Source organism: Ursus americanus, chromosome 22 (genome assembly GCF_024610735.1).
Source record: "Ursus americanus isolate L20-20 chromosome 22, mUrsAme1.1.p, whole genome shotgun sequence".
NCBI classification, from domain to species: domain Eukaryota; kingdom Metazoa; phylum Chordata; class Mammalia; order Carnivora; family Ursidae; genus Ursus; species Ursus americanus.
This window is the reverse complement of record NC_142148.1, coordinates 50398204-50407573: the sequence shown is the minus strand read 5'-3', so window position 1 is coordinate 50407573 and position 9370 is coordinate 50398204.

Below are 9370 nucleotides of genomic sequence, written 5' to 3'. Positions count from 1 at the left end.
AACCCCGACCACAGGACCTGGGCTGGTGGGTGCGTCTCTCAGTCTCCCTGGTGAGGAGGTCACCATGCCTCCCGCTTTAGAAATCAATTTTACCAAATGTCCCACACGGGGCTGAGCTGCATTAAATCTCTTCACGTGTTTCCTTGACAGCCACTAAGTTCTCTGCCCATTTGAACCCCAAATTGACCCAAACAGTGTTTCTCAATGAATATGGGAAGGGAGGCCCAGGACGAGCCACATGAGAGCTCCCTCCCATGTCCTACAAAGACCTTAGTGCTCAGAGGATCCCAGAAGAAACCCTCAACCAGGCAGGTTGACACTCTGGGGTTCTCAAAGAAAAGGCACTCGCACTCAACCCTGCCACATTATTCGTCCATTGATCGTGCCTCCCTTGCCTCTCTTCAGGAAGCCATTGAGGATCTTTCAAAAGCTGTGCAGCAAGGACACCGCACAGGGCAGGAACCTGCTCATCAAGGTAGCCTGGAAGGTGCAGGTCTGGAAAGAGAGGAGGGGTGGGAGGGAACAGGGTCCTGAGTGGATGAAGTCGGGAATGGTCTGAAGCATTCCTTGGGGAGGGGAAGCCTTTGTCATGAATGTGGCGACAGCCTAGGTGAGGATGCCGTTGGCGGCGAGGGGGCAAGCAGGTGGTGTCCAAGCAGACTCCCTAGCCTAGACACCCTCTCTCTCTGTGTCGACAGCTGGTCCAGGTGGGGGCCTTTACAAACCTGGAGAGCCCAGAGGACAGACCTGTGCTCAGTGCTGGGGTTGGGCTGGGTTGAGGGCCACAACAATGATGAGAGTAATAGGACCCTGAGTCCTCAGGAGACCATGGGAGATAGGTGGAGTTGTCACGTTTCCCGATGAGAAAACAGGCTCGGGGAGGCCAGGCTGCAAGCTCAAGGTCACACATGGAGTGAACGTTGGAGTGAGATTGTTCTGGAATCACTCACGGCCTGCTCCTGGATAATGGGGCCTCAGGATCAGTATGAGTTAGGTCAGATGTCTAGGTTGTGAAGTCCAAGATGGTGGGGGCAAGTGGCCTGAGGGTATGATGGTCTCAAGGAACTTGTCCTTGGCCCTGCAGGAGCGACCATCCAATAGATTTGCCACCATGGTGATGGCCCTCCGGGGAGCCCAGAAGAGGATGCAGAAGAAGGTGAGTGTGCCTGAGGCCCAGGGCCTCCAAAGTCAGAGGAGGAGGAGGGCTCCTCCCTGAGGGCTGGAAGCCTCCCAAAAAGGAAAGATCAGGAAGGGGGGGGCCTTCCCACTCCAGCTGCGGCTTCTGGGGCCACAGCTTCTACAATTCTTATTTCAAAAGGACCAGGAGGAGGGTCCAGAGTGGTCCATAGAGAATGGGTTTTGCGGGTGGGGAGGGACCGACCTAGTGCTCCATTCCCTGGCATTTTTGAAAAGCAGGCCCTGAAGGTGATGAGGAGGAGTCTGATGTTCTGGGGGGGGAGGGGAAAGGGAACCCGTGGGGGGAGGCTGCTAAGGGTCCTAGGCTGCTCCACGTGAGCCCCTGGGGTGGGCTAGGAGGCTGGAGCATTTTCAGTGGAGGGTCCCTGTGGACACCAGCGAGCAGGGACTCATCCCAACCCTCCCCCTCATGACACAGGGTGTCGTGCCTTTCCTTGGCACTTTCCTCACCGAGCTGGTGATGTTAGATACCGCCATGGAGGACTATCTGGAGGTGGGTGAGCCTGAGGATTGTGGGGGAGGGACCAGAATCCGGAGGTTTGGGAGCAGAGCGCCCCTGTACTGAGCCCTGAGCTCTCAGGACTCGGCAAACCTCCCGTCATGACAGCCTCACGGCTACCCTGTGAGCCTGGGGGCTGTTGCCCATCTCAGGGATGAGCGAGGTGAGGCTGCAGTTAGGCCACGGCTCCCGGTGCCGAAGACTGGTGAAGCAGCAGAGCTTCCTGAAGGCAAAGCTGCGTGAGGTCTGTCTGAGTGGACCTCAGCCTCCCCCGGTGAGTTTGCCCGTGGGGGGAGAATGAAGTCAGGACCCTCCACGTCAGCAAGCACCTCAGTAGCCGCAGCAGCCCCTTCCTGCCTGAGGCTTCGGCCTCCCCTACTGTCTTCCGAGAGGGTGGTGCTGCAGGGTCCCGACCTGTAGCCAGTCCATCTGCCCCATGTCCTCCTTTCTCTGGACCCCAGAGCCTGGCCTAGATCCCAGGCCCACTATCTGTGTATGCACGGCCCCCTCATGGGTCCTGGCCATGGTGCAGCATGAGAAGGGATGGGAATCAAGTGCTCCTAAGAACCAGGGGCCTCATTCTGATGGACTTTGTCTGCATTCCAGGGGAATGAGATCAACCACCAAAAAAGAAATAAGGTGAGCATATGTGGCGCTTCCCGCAGGGAAGGGTAGGGAGTGGGCCTCAGAGATGTCCCTGGGAAGAACATTGCTTGGCTCCATCCCCTCCACCTCACATTTCCTGGGATCCCTTGAGAAGAAAGCAGTGCAAGTCCCATCCCGTTAGGAGATGGGGACAGAGCATGGCATCCAGGAGGACTTCCCGGAGGAGGGGCTACTGATACTCATCTCTGAGAACAGGTGGAGACCGGATGAATCTGCAGGGAGGAGGATGGCCATGTGTGCCAGGACCTGGGATGGGTGCCCGGTCCCGGTGCTCAACCCTCACCAGACCCTGCAGCTCCCCGCCCCCCCCCCCCCAGGCTCCCTATACATCCTGTGCTTCTCTCTCTGCTCAGGAATATCAAGTCATGACGGACATCATGCTGCTCCAGGTGGCTGCCGAGAATTACACCCTAGAGCCCGAGGATCCTTTTTGGGCCTGGTTCCAGGCTATGGAGCCGCTCAGCGAGGCTGAGAGGTGAGGCCCATCAGGAGCTGGGTCGGTGAGGTTCAGGGTGGACTCTTTCTGCTGGCCACTCCTGGGATCCTCCTTCCCTGGGCAGCCTCAGGCCTTGTTGCCGGGGCGCCAGACTCCAGCTGTGGGCAAACACTGGCAGGGACTCTTGAATGGAAGCTCCTGGGCAACTCACAGGTGTCCCTCTGTCCTTAGCTACACCCTGTCCTGCCAGCTGGAGCCCCGGTCCTAGCTGGTCAGCAGCACTCAAGAAGGAGAAGAACTGGCCGCAGTCAACCTCAGGACTGAGCAAGTGTCCAGTGGCCCTGCTGGGATTCCTCAGCAGCTGCATCCTTGTGCCCATTGTCTCCACACCCCTTCCCCCCATCTATTTCCTTAGGTAGGGGGCACCATTTAGTTGTTTTAAATAGTACCGTGATAGATTTGCATGTTAGGAGATTAAAGCCCTTGTTTTGTTTTAGAGCCCATGTGTGTGGTTTGGCTCTTTTACTTCCTGCAGTAATGGAAAACTTGCACAGACTCTCATATTCGTTCCTGACCTAGGAAATCCCCCAGAGTCATCAGCTACTGTACGTGGGAGAAAGGAGAAGTGCCAGCCCTTCTCCCTAGCCACTGGAGGGCACCCCCAAATCCCCCTTACTCAGAGCACGGGTCCATTTCAGTCAATGAATTTGGGCAAACAGCAGAGACGGCCCCTCAGAACTCCTGAGATTTAGAGGTTGCAGGGACTTTCCCAGGAATAGCAACAACCACTGAAAGTGGGAGTCCTTAAGACTTGTACGCCCCAGAACTCCTTCCTGCCCCAGGACTGGGGTTGCCTTTCTCCGCTCTAAGGCCAGGAAGACTGTGTCCTGCTTCTTCCATTGAGATGCTTTTTTGGTTTTGTGTTTGGTTTTGTATTGCCCCCGTATTTGGAACTTGTCGTATTGTAGTTCAATCTCTGGAACTGCATCAGCACCTAGTGGGGAAAAACACGGAAGGAGATCAAATCCTGCGTGTGAAGGGGACAAAGCCAGAGGAAGATAATTTGCAGATGGACTCAGGGCAGGCACGACTTTCCAGCCTCAGTCTCCCCGTTGGCCGTTTACCAAGTTTGTAATCTTTCTGGGATTCTTGTCAGTGATCTCTGGATTCCCTTTCCTGCTTGTTTTGTGTGTTGGGAAAAGATGGGAGGGGTACCTTAAAGGGCACACCTGAGCCTGGTTCCATGAACATCTATGCTGACCTAGGAGCCAGGATTTCCAGCCTTCGTGCATCTCCTTATGCAGTTCTTCTGAAGCAGCAGTTCCCTCCAGGCCCCAGGCTCTGTGTCCGATCCATGGTAGCCACTGTTCCCTGGCTGGCATGTGGTGGATTAGGGATGGGTTCTCTCTTGCCAGGATAATGGGTCATATCGTTTTTTTTTTTAAGTTTTTTAAAACTTATTGGACAGAGAGCGATAGTAAGAGATTGAACAGAAGCAGGGGAGTGTGAGAGGGAGAAGCAGGTTTCTGTTGGAGCAGGGAGTCTGATGCAGTCCTGCATTCCAGGACCCTGTGATCATGACCTGAGTCGAAGGCAGAAACTTAAAGGCAGAGCCACGATGGTGCCCCATGGCCCATATCCTTGACCAGAGAAACCCACCCTCTCCTTGGTGGTCAAGGGGACTTTTAGGTCCATGTTGTTCTGAAGTCCATGTCTCAAACATTCTCTAGTTTACACACTTAGTCTCAGTTTCCACTCTTACACCAATTTGTCCAAAATTGGGTACTCAGCTTGAGCCCCCAGACCTACTGAGTCCCCTGCACATTGAAAGTGAGGAGATGAGAAGCATCTAGCATGCACGTGGTTGCCAAAACAAAGCAGAGGTAGGAATACTTCTATCAGACAAAACAGAATGAAAAAAAAAAAAGAGTAGTAAGACACAAAGAAGGACACTGTGTCATAATCATGGAGACAATGCAACAAGAAGATAGAACAATTTTAAATATTTAGACACCCATCATAGGAGGACTCAAATACTTTTATAAAATAGTTAATAAGCGGTGCCTGGGTGCCACAGCGGTTAAGCGTCTGCCTTCGGCTCAGGGCGTGATCCCGCCGTTATGGGATCGAGCCCCACATCAGGCTCTTCCGCTATGAGCCTGCTTCTTCCTTCCCACTCCCCCTGCTTGTGTTCCCTCTCTCACTGGCTGTCTCTATCTCTGTCGAATAAATAAAATCTAAAAAAAAAAAAAAATAGTTAATAAAAAACAGCAGGCAACTAATTGACTGTAATGCAATACAGTAGGGGTTCTAACACCCCACTTCTATTAATGTGGACTTGATCCAAAATGAAAATCAACAAGGAAACAGTGGCTTTGGGTGATGCACTGCTTTTAACAGACGCATGCAGAGCATCCCGTCCTAAAACAGCAGAACACTCATTCCGTTTGCGTGCACATGAAACGTCCTCCAGAACAGATCACTATTAGGCCACAGAACAAGTCTCCACTAATTAAAAAGATGGAAATCATAGCATGCATCTTTTCTGACCACAATGCTATGGACTAGAAATCAACCACAAGAAAACACCAGGGAAGACCATGAATACATGGAGGTCAAAGAACATTCTCCCAAACGATTAGTGATTCAAGCAGGAATTCTAAGATGAAGTAAAAATTAAATGGAAGTAAAGAACAACGATAAGACATGGGTCCCAAAACTTTGGGATACAACAAAAGTGAATCTTAGAGGACGGGTTACAGCAATACAGAAGCAAGAACAATCTCCCATCCCATCACCTGACACAAAGGGATCTAGCATAAGAACAGCAGAGAGCTCTAGAGCAGGGGATCAGCCTTGGCGCGTTGGAGCTCTTGCTGTTGGGCCCATGCATAGCTTCTGTCCTTGCTCAATTTCCTGGCAAGGATGGTGTTCTTTCCCTTCTTCCAGAAAAATTCCCATCAGGGCCACTGGAGAATCAACCCTTTATGGAATTCTAGAATGCTAGAAACTGCCAAAAAGGCCCAGGAAACAACCATGCCTTCCCCATTTGGTATACCAAGGTGCTGATTAGCTTTCTCTTTGGGGAACATTCAACAGTGGTTTTTTGAGACATCATCTTAGGCCCGGATCCCCTGAGGATCTCATGAAAATACAGATTCTGATTCAGTAACACTGGGAGGGACCTGAGACTCTGCATTTCCAACATACTCCCAGCAGATGCCGAGGCTGCTTGTCCACGGACCACACTGAGAACAAGGAGCCAGCGGGCCATTCGACAAAAGTTATCTGTTTCACCAGTGAAAACAGAATTTTCAGCAACAGTTTGGCTACAATGAGGAGGCCTTTTTATTGTCAGGAAGATAAACAGCCAGGGCAGGTCTTTGTCCACATCGGCAGGCCTCTCCTGCTCTTCTCTTCCGGGGTATATGGAGGCAGGATGGAAGGAGGTCAATAGTTTATGAGCTTCTTTAGTTCAGTGGGTTTCCTTCCTGTGCCCTCCCGTATCTCTGCGATGTGTGCAGAGCACATAGTCCTTTCAAGAGGGGTGGCCGAGGCTGAAAGGGGTAAGGTGGGAGCCTGAGCTCCTGAGTCAGCCCTGACACGTGGGCAGAGGCAGGCGCTAGGGGCCACTCTGTGTGTGGTGCACGGGCTCACTTGGAAATCCGCTAAGTGGGGCAGATGAGCCTGAGAGGTGTGGCATAAGACACTGCTATAAACTACACTGATTTCCCAAAGGATTTTGCAAGTGCTCACAAAAGTTTGAACCTGAGCCCTGTGAGTCCTTTAGGAACAGGGAGATTATGGTCAGGCTTTGCCACAGCCTAAGGGTGAGAACAACAGGGCCTTTGTGGAGTGAGGCATTCATATTGAAGATAAAATATTAGCTGGGTGGTCCGGGATAATGAAGGCATTTATTACCCCGGCCAAGCACAGGTATGTCAGCCTGATCCTCAGACTGCCTGTGGAGAGTCTGGGTTCATGAGGTCTCCAGAGGGGTGAGGCTGGCCACGTAAAGAGTTGGGATAAAGGCACCAATGACCAAAGCGGCTCAGGAGGACGAAAGAGTTGTGACCTGGGGATACAATGGAAGGATGGAATACCATTGCCCTGAAACTGAGACCGGTTTCCAAGAGCGTCCTTATAAACTCTGAACGACAGAGAAAATGGTCTCAATCCAGCCTCACAGGGAAAACACGTACCAGAAAAACAATGGACATCTATGAAGGGTTTAGGAAGCCAGGTGTCCCAGTGACCTGAGCACAGGCCCACAGTTGGCATGTGGGAGGACAAACCACTGGGTTGGCCATGACCTGAAAGTGACCTTGGAGCAGCCCATTGCCTTTCATTTTCCTCGTCTGCTGGGGACAGAGGTTGACTCTAGGTTCCGGAGTTGGCAGGCCTACAGCAGAAGGCAGATCAAAGTACATACTTACTCCATTCCATTCTGTTTACAAAAGATAATTTGGGGGCCCCTGGGTGGCTCAGTCAGTTAAGCGTCTGCCTTCAGCTCAGATCATGATCCCAGGTGCCTGGAGTCAAGTTGCACGTCAGGCTCCCTGCTCAGCAGAGTCTGCTTTTCCCTCTCCCTCTGGCCCTGCTTGTGCTCGCGCTCTCTCTCTTAAATCAATAAATAATGAAAAAATATTTTTACAGAAAGACAATTTGGAAGCCTTGGTGGAATACCTCTCTAAGAATGCCAGTTAAGGAGTAGAATTTTCCAGAATAGGAGTACCAAATGGGCCAGGTACCACACCCCCTTATCAGCTCTAGGGGAAAATTTTTTTAAATTTTTTTATTATGTTATGTTATTCCCCATACAGTACATCATTAGTTTTTGATGTAGTGTTCCATGATTCATTGTTTGCCTATAACACCCAGTGCTCCATGCAATACGTGCCCTCCTTAATACCCAGCCCCGGCCTAGCCCAATCCCCCACTCCCTCCCCTCTGAAACCCTCAGTTTGTTTCCCAGAGTCCATAGGGGAAGACGTTTTTAAACAAACACAATTTGATGAGTTTTGACACATGTATATACCCATGATAATGAACAGAGTCATCATTCTCAAAAAATTCCCTGATGCCCTTACAATCCTTCCCTTCCCCAACCGTCCCGTCACCAGGTAATCACTGGTCTACTTTCTGTCTATTTTTATGCAAGGGTGCTCTTTATTTTTTTATTTAAATCCAATTAATTAACATATAATGTATTATTTGTTTCAGAGGTAGAGGCCAGTGATTCATCAGTCTCATATAATACACAGTGCTCATTACATCACGTGCCCTCCTTAATGCCCAGCACCCAGTTACCCCATCCCCCACCACCTCCCCTCCAGCAACCCTCAGTTTGTTTCCTATGATTAAGAGCCTCTTATGGCCTGTCTCCCTCTCTCTCATCTTGTTGTATTTTTCCTCTCTTCCCCATGATCCTCTATTTTGTTTCTTTAATTCCATGTATGCATGAGATCATATGATAATTGTCTTTCTCTGATTTATTTTGCTTAGCGTAATCCCACCAGTTCCATCTACATCATTGCAAATGGCAAGATTTCATTGTTTTGATGGCTGAGTAGTATTCCATTATACATACCACGTATATACATTCCATTCCATATATACCACATCTTCTTTATCCATTCATCTGTCAATGGACATCTGGGCTCTTTCCATAGTTTGGCTGGTGTGGACATTGCTGCTATAAACATTGGGATGCAGGTGCCCCTTCGGGTCACTATATTTGTATCTTTGGGATAAATACCTAGTAGTGCAATTGCTGGGTCATAGGGAAGTTCTGTTTTTAACTTTTTGAGGAACCTCCAAATTCTTCTCCAGAATTAGGTACCAGTTTCCACTCCCGCCAACAGGGCAAGAGGGTTCCCCTTTCTCCTCATCCTTGCCAACATCTGTCATTTCCTGACTTGTTAATGAGGTGGTATCTCATTATGATTTTGATTTGTATTTCCCAAGTGATATGGAACATTTTTTCATGTGTCTGTTGTCCATTTGTATGTTTTCTTTGGAGAATGTCTATTCGTGTCTTCTGCCCATTTCTTGCTTGGATTATTTATTCTTTGGGTGTTGACTTTGATAAGTTCTTTGTAGATTTTGGATATTAGCCCTTTATCTGATTAAGACATTTGCAGATATCTTCTCCCATTCCGTGGGCTGCCTCTTAGTTTTTTTGACTGTTTCCTTGGCTGTGCAGAAGCTTTTTATCTTGATGAAGTCCCACAAGTTCATTTTTTCTTTTGTTTCCCTTGCCTTTGGAGATGTGTCATGAAAAAGGTTGCTGTCCTAGAGGTTGCTGCCTATGCTCTCCTCTAGGATTCTGATGGATTCCTGTCTCACACTTAGGTCTTTCATCCATTTGGAGTTTATCTTTGTGTATGGTGTGAGAGAGTGGTCAAGTTTCATTCTTTTGCTTGTAGCTGTCCAATTTTCCCAACACCATTTGTTGAAGAGAGCGTCTTTTTTCCATTGGGTATTCAGTCCTGCTTTGTGGAAGATAAATTGACCATAGAGTCGAGGGTCCACTTCTGGATTCTCTGTTCTGTTCCATTGATCTATGTGTC